This window comes from Cucumis melo, chromosome 5 (assembly GCF_025177605.1).
Source record: "Cucumis melo cultivar AY chromosome 5, USDA_Cmelo_AY_1.0, whole genome shotgun sequence".
Taxonomy (NCBI): Eukaryota; Viridiplantae; Streptophyta; class Magnoliopsida; order Cucurbitales; family Cucurbitaceae; genus Cucumis; species Cucumis melo.
In genome coordinates, this window is record NC_066861.1 from 9,647,615 (window position 1) to 9,657,571 (window position 9,957).

Below are 9,957 nucleotides of genomic sequence, written 5' to 3' on the forward strand. Positions count from 1 at the left end.
TGTGTTGCACTACGAAGAAACATTATAAAATTGTATGTATTGATTATTTGAGTTTGAGCTTGATGTATTGTTATGTAAAATTTTAAAAGAGTTAACTAGAAGAATAACAATTTTAAAGTTGTCATTTTGGAAAATAACAAAATCGTTTTTTTTTTCAAAAATGGAAAGATGAAAAAAAAAAATCACATTAAATAAGAATTTTCAAAGCCCCAAAATAAGCCTATACACGAAGAGTAAGCTAAAACAAATTTTGAAACATAGTTATAGCGATTTACTTGTCCAATTAAAATTAGAACCCTTCATCTTCATTTTCCACATGGTTGCAATGATCTTCATTTTTTATTTTTGTTTTTCGATTCTCCATCTTCCTTTGTCTCCGTTTTCCATTTTTCTTTTTTGATCTCATCTTCTTCAAGCGACAAAGCCTAATCTTTCCACCTTGAAGCGGGCAAACCCCACTGTCCGAGTTACCATTCCATTTGAAGTTTCAATCTCATCTTCAACTTTATCATGCATTTTCAAGAAGAATATAAACATTTGAAGCACTAAATACTATCTTCATTTTTCTTTTCCATCTTTGATTTTCAAGTCTATAAACTGCAATCACGCTTGAGGTGAAAGAACAAAAACCTTCATTCGGAAGAAGAAAGATACAAAAGTTGGATCTTCTTTGTCTCTTAAGGGAAATTTTAGCTGATTTTTTAAAAATTATTTATATTATTTACTTAATAAAATGTAGATGGAATTTGGGGGATTTTATCTAAAAAAACACAATATCTTACCCTACTTTGTTGGAAATAATTAGAGTTTTAAATGTAAATTAAGATCTAATATAAAAACTAATTTTAATTTTCAAATTATTAAGGGGTGAAAGGTTTAAGTTATTTTAAAATAAAAAAGGTTTGAGATTTAGCCAATAAAATTAATAATATGGTTATTTTGAAATAAAAAAAGTTATTAAAATCTTCAAAACATCGAAATTAATTACAGACTCATAAGTGAATATCACAAATTAATTATTCTGGGGTTCTATATGTTATTAACACGTCGAAATTAGTTACAGACTTATAAATACTTATCACAAATTAATTATATTAGATAAACTTTTGATAAAAACGCATATATTGAAATAATTACAGTTTGCTAATGTAGGTATTTTGGTATTGTATGAAATACCATGCATGTGTGGCACTCCCAAAATCATGTTAGTTGGTACGTTATTTCTTCAATGACATGAATATTATAATTTAATTAATGTTATTCAGTCAAATGAACATGTTTTGCTTTAAAAGTCATTCGAAACACAATTAATGCAATGATTATATATATATATATATATATATATATATATATATATATAATATGTTATATTTTTAGAATAAGTTAATTTGAATTTAATAAGAAACATTGAGAAACAAATAAGCTGGTTCTCACTTAAACAAAAAGGGCATGAAAAGAATTGATAAAAAAAAAATAATAATTTGGTTATTTTGAAATAAAATCAATGGTCGAGATTCTTCCAAATTTAAAATAATAATTTTGTTATTTGATATTCAACGAATTATTGTTATTTTGATATGAAATTTATGTTGTGATTTTCCAATTTTGAAAAATAATAATTTTGTTATTTTGAAATTCAATTAAAGTTATTTTGAAATAATATCTATGGTTGAGATTCTCCAAAATGAAAGTTAATAATTTGGTTATTTTGAAATTAGTAAGATTGAATAAAGTTGTTAAAATGTTGAATCAATTAGTTGAGTCTCGAGATGTTAGAAAAAAGTTATGCTATATCTTTACCAAGTCGAAAAATAATTAAAAGGCTTACATAGATTAATTACACTCTAGAGATGAAATAATTACAATTTGAGAATGTGAGTATTTTGGTATTTTATAAAATATCATGCATGTACATAAAATATCATTTGCTAAAAATCAAAAGAAAAATGGTTTTGTCATTTTTCTAAAATGACCCCTAAAAATTATGCTATATCCCTTATTTTTTTTAAAACAATATAAATGCTTGATACTTCATTCGAGATTGTTTAAATTTGGACTTCATCTGGATGGAGTAGCTATTAGAGACTAAATTAAATTTGGATTTGGACTGATTGGGTTTAGAATGAAAATGAATTGAGTTGTCTCTATTAAGATTTTATTGGATTGATTAGACAATATGTTGACGTGTCTTAAAGATATAGTTATTCTTGAACCTAACAATAACGGGAATAGTGATATTGATAAATTATTTGGAAATAAAGGAAGAACATGGAAATGAATTGCTACCATATGAGATATTTACCCAACTAGATTGGGGCATTATTGATCTTATTTGTGAACAAGTGTCAACATTGGGAAATAGAAGTATGCAAACAGTTCTTGTTTAATGAAAAAAGGAATGTTATTTGTCAGTAAAGAAGATCTTCAATCGACTATTAAAAAAAATTGCATGACAAAATATACTATCAGATTGTTGTATTAGAATGGAATCAAAATATTTGGTATGTGAGATCTAAACGGTGGAAGGAGGGTTGCGATTGAAGATTACGTGAAAATAAGTGTAAGAGTCACAAAATATTTGAAATTACTAGACTTGAGGGGAACACACATGTTTGTATTCAAAATTAACACACGATCATTGTCATCTTGATTCCAATTTTATGAGTATTGAAATTTAAAATATGGTTAGAGTTGATTTTTGTTTTACTGTTGTATTGCTTCAAGAAATAATTAAAAAACAATATGATTATAATGTCAAGTATTGACTTGTGAATGAACAATTTTTTTTAATTCATACAAATTTCAATTTTTAATTAAAAGTTATATGAAATTGCATTCTATTTTACACCAAAATCATAGTCATATTGCAAACTGGCAGAGAAAATCCTTAGAAGCTTAAAAGAAGCAAGAAACACGATGGAAAAAAAAAAAGAAATCAATTGGTGTTGCATTCCTCATAATTGTTCTTGCAATTTAGTCTATTTATGATTTCATTATTAACTAAAATACTTATCAAACAAATAATTAAAAAATATATATTAAAGACAACTAAACAACGATACATTAGTCCAGGTTAGCAAATATGCACTCTATCTTTTTCTAGTTGCTTGTCTGCTGTTATCAAACAAGAGCAATCTCTTTCTTGTCATGAACAAAATTAAAAGGAAAAAAAAAATAAGTGTGCTATTAATATGCCTTAAATAACAAAAAGAAAATGCACTACTTCAACTTAATAATTAAAAAAATTAAACAAAATAATAAAGTCTTGTACTCGGTACACGACTCTTGTTATAATATTTGACCAATCTTTAACTACAAAGGTTGTGACTGGATTGAAGAGAATTGTGTACCAAGTATTTCATGCTACTCTATTTTGGTGATTAGTTTAAAAAAAAAACATTATTCTTGATTGTATGGTTTTGTTTTGCACTCCACCAAGAATATCCTCTCTCACGTAAATTCGATTATATCTTTTTGTGGGATATTTTCAAATATATGAAAGTTGGCTAACTTATAAATATAGTAAAATTAGTTCTTATAATTCTTTGTCACATACACTAGTAGAAAAAGGACCTACAATGACAGTTAAATACTGTCATTAAAGTTTTTCGTGACAGTTTTTTGCAGTCATTGATGCAGGAGTTATGGAAAGTATTTTATGACAGTTGTAAAAAATTGTCACGAAATGCGGTTTTCTTGACATATAATAAGTGTCACGAATGAAATATTTTATGACAGATTATAACTGTCATTATTTAGTTATGATGACAATTAACTATCACAGTTTACATTTTATGACAGGTTGTAACTGTCATTATTTATTTTCGATGACAGTTAATAACTATCATTGTTTATATTTTATGACGGAGGATAACTGTCATAGTTTACATTTTATGACGGAGGATAACTGTTATTGTTAATATTATATGATTGATATTAAATGTCATTATTTATGATTTATGACACTTTTTAACTGTCATTATTTAACTTACCATGACTTTAATTAAATGTCAATAAAACTTTTTCAATGACAGTTTTATTTTTCAATTTAAATGTCATATTTGTGTTTTTAGTCACTGTTTTCAACAGCCCTCTTTCTTATTGAATCCTGTATTTTTTGTCGCCTGCCATTACACATACCATTACAGACCAATACAATCACATATGGAAAAACGGTGAACGCTTTAATAGAAAGAAACACACTTTGTAATATTACTTTAATTGTTGGTACAAATGTGTTTTGGTATGAACAAACTATTTAAATAACTACATTTAAACAAAAAAAAAAAAATCCTACCAAACCTACAAAAAAGCTTATACATCAATGAATTGAACAAGACAACACATTCACCCACATAAACACATCACATTCACTTCATGATGAACAACACATTTCAACAACATAGAGCACATACACACTTCAAGAATAATAACTTCTAAGCCTAGCTAAATTCATCCCACAAACTAAACTAAATTACATACACACTTCAACAACACTTCATGATCAACAAAACACTTTAACAACACTTCATAATCAACAACACACTTGAACAACATTTTTTTTTTATCAACAACACTTTTCAAGAACACTTCATGATCAACAACACATTTCAACAACACTTTTTTATCAACAACACACTTCAACAACACTTCATGATCAACAACACACATCAACAACACACTTCAACAACATAGAACACATACTTAGCTAAATTACATACACTTTAACAACATTTTTTTTTATCAACAACACTTTTCAAGAACACTTCAAACTCAACAACACACTTCAACAACACTTTTTTATCAACAACACACTTCAACAACACTTCATGATCAACAATACACTTCAACAACATAGAGCACATACTTAGCTAAATTACATACACACTTCAACAACACTTTTTTTTTTTATCAACAACACACTTCAACAACACTTCATGATCAACAACACACTTCAACAACATAGAGCACATACTTAGCTAAATTACATACACTTCAACAACATATACGCACAAACATCAAAATCAGCCCACGAACTTACCTAAATTACATACACATTTCAACAATACATAATCGCAAACACCACATTCAACCCACAAACTTAGCTAAATTCATTACGGAACTTCAACAACACTTCAAGAATAATAACTTTTAAGCTTAGCTAAATTCAGCCCACAAACTAAGCTAAATTACATACACACTTCAACAACACTTCATGTTAACATAAGAAAAGAAGATACAATAAACGGTGCAATAGGTAAAGACAGTCGGAACATAAGACATTGTTAACCCACACTACAACAAATGAGCTAGTCTTTTAATAGCATCCAAGCATAGCATTTTAATGTTAATGTTATAATAAATAGAAGGAAAAAAACAGGAGAAAACAAAAATAAAAGCAGGGAAAAGAAAACCCAAATGCCCTTTTTCATTTTTCAATCTTCCCCCGAATTTCCTTCTCTTACAGATCCCCTCTCCCGATTTTTCTCTTCTTGCAGACCCCTCCCTCAACGCGGCTACCACCCGAACATGGCCGCCGACTTATCGCACTCCTCGCCCAACGGCTCCCTGCTCGTCGAACTAGTCGCCGGCTCCTTGCACCGAACAGGTAACGTTCTTTTAAGGTTTTCTTCTTCTAACTTTACCTTTCGTCTCTTCCTTTTCTCTTCCTTTCACCTTTTAGTAGGTTTAATCTACTATTTTTTGTTCACTTGAACTGCAAATGGCAGATCTGCCAGGAATTCGCTTTCTTGATGCATTTTCTGGTTTTCGTGAAGCTGTGAGTGTTTTCGATTTCTCTTCTATGTCGTGTTGTGTCGATTGACAAGAGGAAAGTATGCTAAGCGTGGTATATTTGATCTCAATTCTAATTTTTACATTTAGAAGGCTCAAAACTGTATTCCTTTAAATATTGAAGGTACTTTTTTTTATTTCATTTTCATCTCAATGCAAGTTGTCATCATTCTATTGAGGTATGCATTCTGTTTTGCTTCCTAAAAGAATAATGTATCTTCTGGAAGATTTTAATTAGGGACTTGAACCATCCTTTGTGTAGGCATTCAAAAATCATCATCACTATTTGTGTTAGATTATTGTGTGTGCAAAATGGACCACAATTATATTATGTGACAGATTTTTTGTTGTTGATGATGATCATTTAGCTATTGAGCTTTTTGCTATTGGGTCGAATTAGTTGTTAAAAATTGAGAGTGTGTTTGGAAATTTTTGTACTTGGGATATCCTTTAGATAAGCATTTGTCTATTGGGGTTCTTTAGAGTTTCTAAAAAGTCCTTAGTCCTTTTCTTTTTTTTGTTTCTTTAGTTTTATTGTTTTGGTGGGTTGGCTGTAGTCAATGAGCAAAATAAACTTTTACAGCATGCCACAATCATAATTCTTTTTCTAAACATTTTGTTACTTAAAATTGTTTTTTTAATTTAAATCCAATCGAAATGTGTTTTTGTGGACTCCCTTTGCTATGGGACTTTCTTATTTTGTATACAACTCACATTTTCAATGAAGAGTTTACTCTATGCATGCTATATTTGTTTCGTAATGTATGTATAACCTGCCATGGTTTTGTTATAACAAGGAATGACATGAATAGTTTATGCTGCTAGTGAAAGGGTATGACCATCTTTGCACCAGGAATGATCAACAATGATCAAGGTAAATTTTCTCACGTATTTTTTTTATTTCTATTTCCAAATTATGGTTTTGATGTGGTTTTCTGGGTTTTACTTGGGTTTTTATATATGGATTGTTTAAGTGGAAATGAAAAATTTCTCTTTATCAAGTAAATAAAAGTACAATTTTGTTACAATGAAATTCTGCTTCACTTATTACAATGGTTGTACTTGGAGTTTGGTATTTGGTGAGTGGAGTTTTTTAAGCTTACTCTTCTTTGTTAATGAATACTTATGGGTATGTTTCTCTTGCATCTTCCTTCTTTTTTATCTTTTGATTTTTTGGTGATCAATAGGTATTAGTATGTTTCCCTTCCAAAATTATTTAATCACCTCCTTTGTATTAGGGGTGTAAATGGGTTGGGTTGGATTGGGTTGAGGGACATTTCCAACCCAACTCATATTTTCGAGTTGGTTGAGTTGACAACCCGAATAACCCATATTATATTTCTAACCCAACCCAACCCAACCCTTAAAATATGGGTTGGGTTGTCAGGTTGTATTATTATTTTTTCATTCTTGATGTTTGTCGGTTTAAAATTGTTGTACGATGTCGATAAACACTCATATCCAAAATTTCAAACATCTATAAATTCAAAGTTTCAAATATCCATAAAAGTTCAACATTTTAAACATTATCCATAAATATTAGATAAATAATAAAATATCTATAATATAAATATAAATAAATATATAAAAATTATTAATTCGGGTTGGGTTGGGTTGACCCGAATTTTTCAACCTCCAACCCGAAAAAAATCAAAATTTTCAACCCAACCCATATAATATGAGTTGGATAGTCCGGGTTATTCTTACACCCCTACTTTGTATTGTCACTCTTATTGTACTCTATGGTGGCATATTTTTGTTTAGAGATTTTCAAGAATGTTGCTACATTTGAGAATACACGCTAGTAAAACAGAATGATTCTATAAATAAATGGCTGATTCTGTAAATAAATGGTTGATTATGTAAATAAATGGCTGATTATATGAAAATATCAATTATGTAAGATTATTCAGTTATATTTCACATCCATGGCTGATTCTGATCTTCTCTTCAACTTTAGCTTCAACTACTCACTTTCTCTTCTTACTCTATATCATGCATCTTCTCCTCTTTCTTTCTAGGTTTTCAATTTTCTTAGATGTATCAGTTCAGACTTTGATAAAGTCAAGGCCACTCTCAAAGGTTCTATGAAATTAAAGGTATAATTGTTTTTCCAGTGAAGATTCTATGAGTTGAATATGATAGCAAATGATGTTTTTCATAATTAAAGTTGCTTAGATAAACAAGGACAATAAAAAAGTTAAGGCTAAATCATATATTTCTTTGTCTTTAAACCTGTGTGCTAATTTAATATATAGGAAGATTTAATCGTTGTCTCTAAACCTGTGCGTCATTTATGTGTCTAACCTACATCCCTTCTTTCATGATGATTTTGCACAGATAGTGGCTTCTAGTTTGACTGGATCGACGGTGAGGGACTCCCTTTCAGAGAATCTTATGGGCTACTAAGTATTCTAGTTGTAGCAGTAGTTAGTAAAATTTGCAAATGTGGCTTTGAGAATCTTTTATTTTACTGGCCATTGATATTTTTCTGTTCATACTAATGCATGGCTTATTAATTGAAGTTTTCCATAGCTGAGCAATAAGTTCCATTCATACTAAACTAAGGAAGCTGGCTATTTTCACTTTGGTCTGTGCTTAAATTTTTAAGCAGTTTTAGTACTTATTCATTTTCTATTGAACAGTCTCCTAGGGCATATGATCAACTGGAAATGGCATCTTTTTTTAATTTTGAAGTGTTTTTTTTACTGAATGTGTTGACAAATATGTTAGAATGAAGGAAAAGCTAGGAAAGTTCTGGATAAGGCAGTTGAGCATGGTGAATTATCCAAACCACTTATTTAGGTACTCCCTTTTCTCTATTTGAAACATTTAAATTTTTCTCTTATAAGCGTTGTTTTCATGTGGTCAAATGTATACCTTTTTGCCTCCATGATTCATCCAGACCTTGATACATTTTGAGGCAATTCAGTCTACGGCAAAGAGAATTGATTATTTAGATTCATTAGTTGAAAAGGTCATAGTGCACAACATAGAGAAAGCAACGGTCGTGAGTGCTTCAACGAGGGAGGAGTTATCGAGCATTTTCTTTGAGGTACATTATGAGACTTCGGTATGTATCTTCTTGTTGGTTGTTTTTGTTTCTTTGCTTGATGGGATTGTACGTTTAGGTTTATCTAAACTTAAACACCTTAGATTTGGTTTTTGTTTCTTTACTTGGTGGCATTGCAAGTAGTTGAGATTCCTATTTGGTTGCTGGTTTTTTTTCCTTATTTCTTGCTGGTTTTGGTTCATTATACTAGTGCAGAATTGGTGGCATTTCTCTACTTGGTTTCTTCTCTTATTTGGAATGAGTATGTTCAATTATTTCGATTATATGATTTATACTTTGGTATGTAAGGTATATATAATTTCTTCTCCCTTTAGCTCCATTGATTTAAGTTCCTTATGAAGCTAAGATACCGATATTAGTTATGATAATGTTTGTTGCTCTACTAATGTTATGATAATGTTTTCAGAGGGAAGTTGAAATGCAAGGAATGTACTCAAGGCAGTCACAGGCAAGGGAAGAGGTAGGGACGTGTGAAGAAGATGAAGACGAGCACGGTGACACCTTATGTGGGGCATGTTGTGAGAACTATGCTTCAGATGAATTTTGGATTTGCTGTGATATTTGTGAGAAATAGTTCCATGGAAAATTTGTTGTATGAAGAAATAATTTAGTTTATCAGTTTTCTTGTGATGTATTGAGCTTTCTAAAACAGGCTAGTTGGTTTTTGTTTAGGTTTGTTCTCAAAGGATTTTTTTCCTTTATAAATAAAATTGTAATGGATAGAAGATAACATATATTATTCAATGGGATATTATATGTATAGTTCTAAGGTAATTCTTCTATTAATAATGTGATTATGAAATGTTAATAAGGCCAAATGGTTTTAAAATAGCTAGTGAGACTTTTTTATAACCTTTTTTGAACGCAAAAAAAAAAAAAAAAAAAAAAAAATATATATATATATATATTAGCGTTTTTCCAATGTTATTGAAAATGCTATTTAAACATTTTACAGTGCTTTTCCAACGCAATAAAAAACGCTATCAAAGTGTTTCGATAACGTTTTTCTCACGTTATAAAAGTATTTATAGCATCATATTTGTGCTATCGCTAGGAACATATTATAGCATTTTGCATAGCGGCAACAAAAC

The 9,957-nt window shown here is 29.6% G+C and overlaps 1 long non-coding RNA gene across 11 annotated transcripts; it reads left to right on the forward strand.

Moving 5' to 3' along the window:
• The first annotated feature begins 5,374 nt into the window (after positions 1–5,374).
• On the forward strand, positions 5,375–9,640 carry LOC103496944 (uncharacterized). 11 transcript variants are annotated; one of them, XR_539292.3, is made up of 7 exons: positions 5,375–5,608; positions 5,730–6,667; positions 7,815–7,892; positions 8,134–8,598; positions 8,699–8,866; positions 9,057–9,154; positions 9,273–9,640. It is a non-coding gene; the product is annotated as an uncharacterized LOC103496944 (long non-coding RNA). The 11 variants fall into 11 exon arrangements; XR_001763656.2 differs by having other exon boundaries at positions 9,057–9,145; XR_539293.3 differs by having other exon boundaries at positions 9,062–9,154.
• Positions 9,641–9,957: the final 317 nt, after the last annotated feature.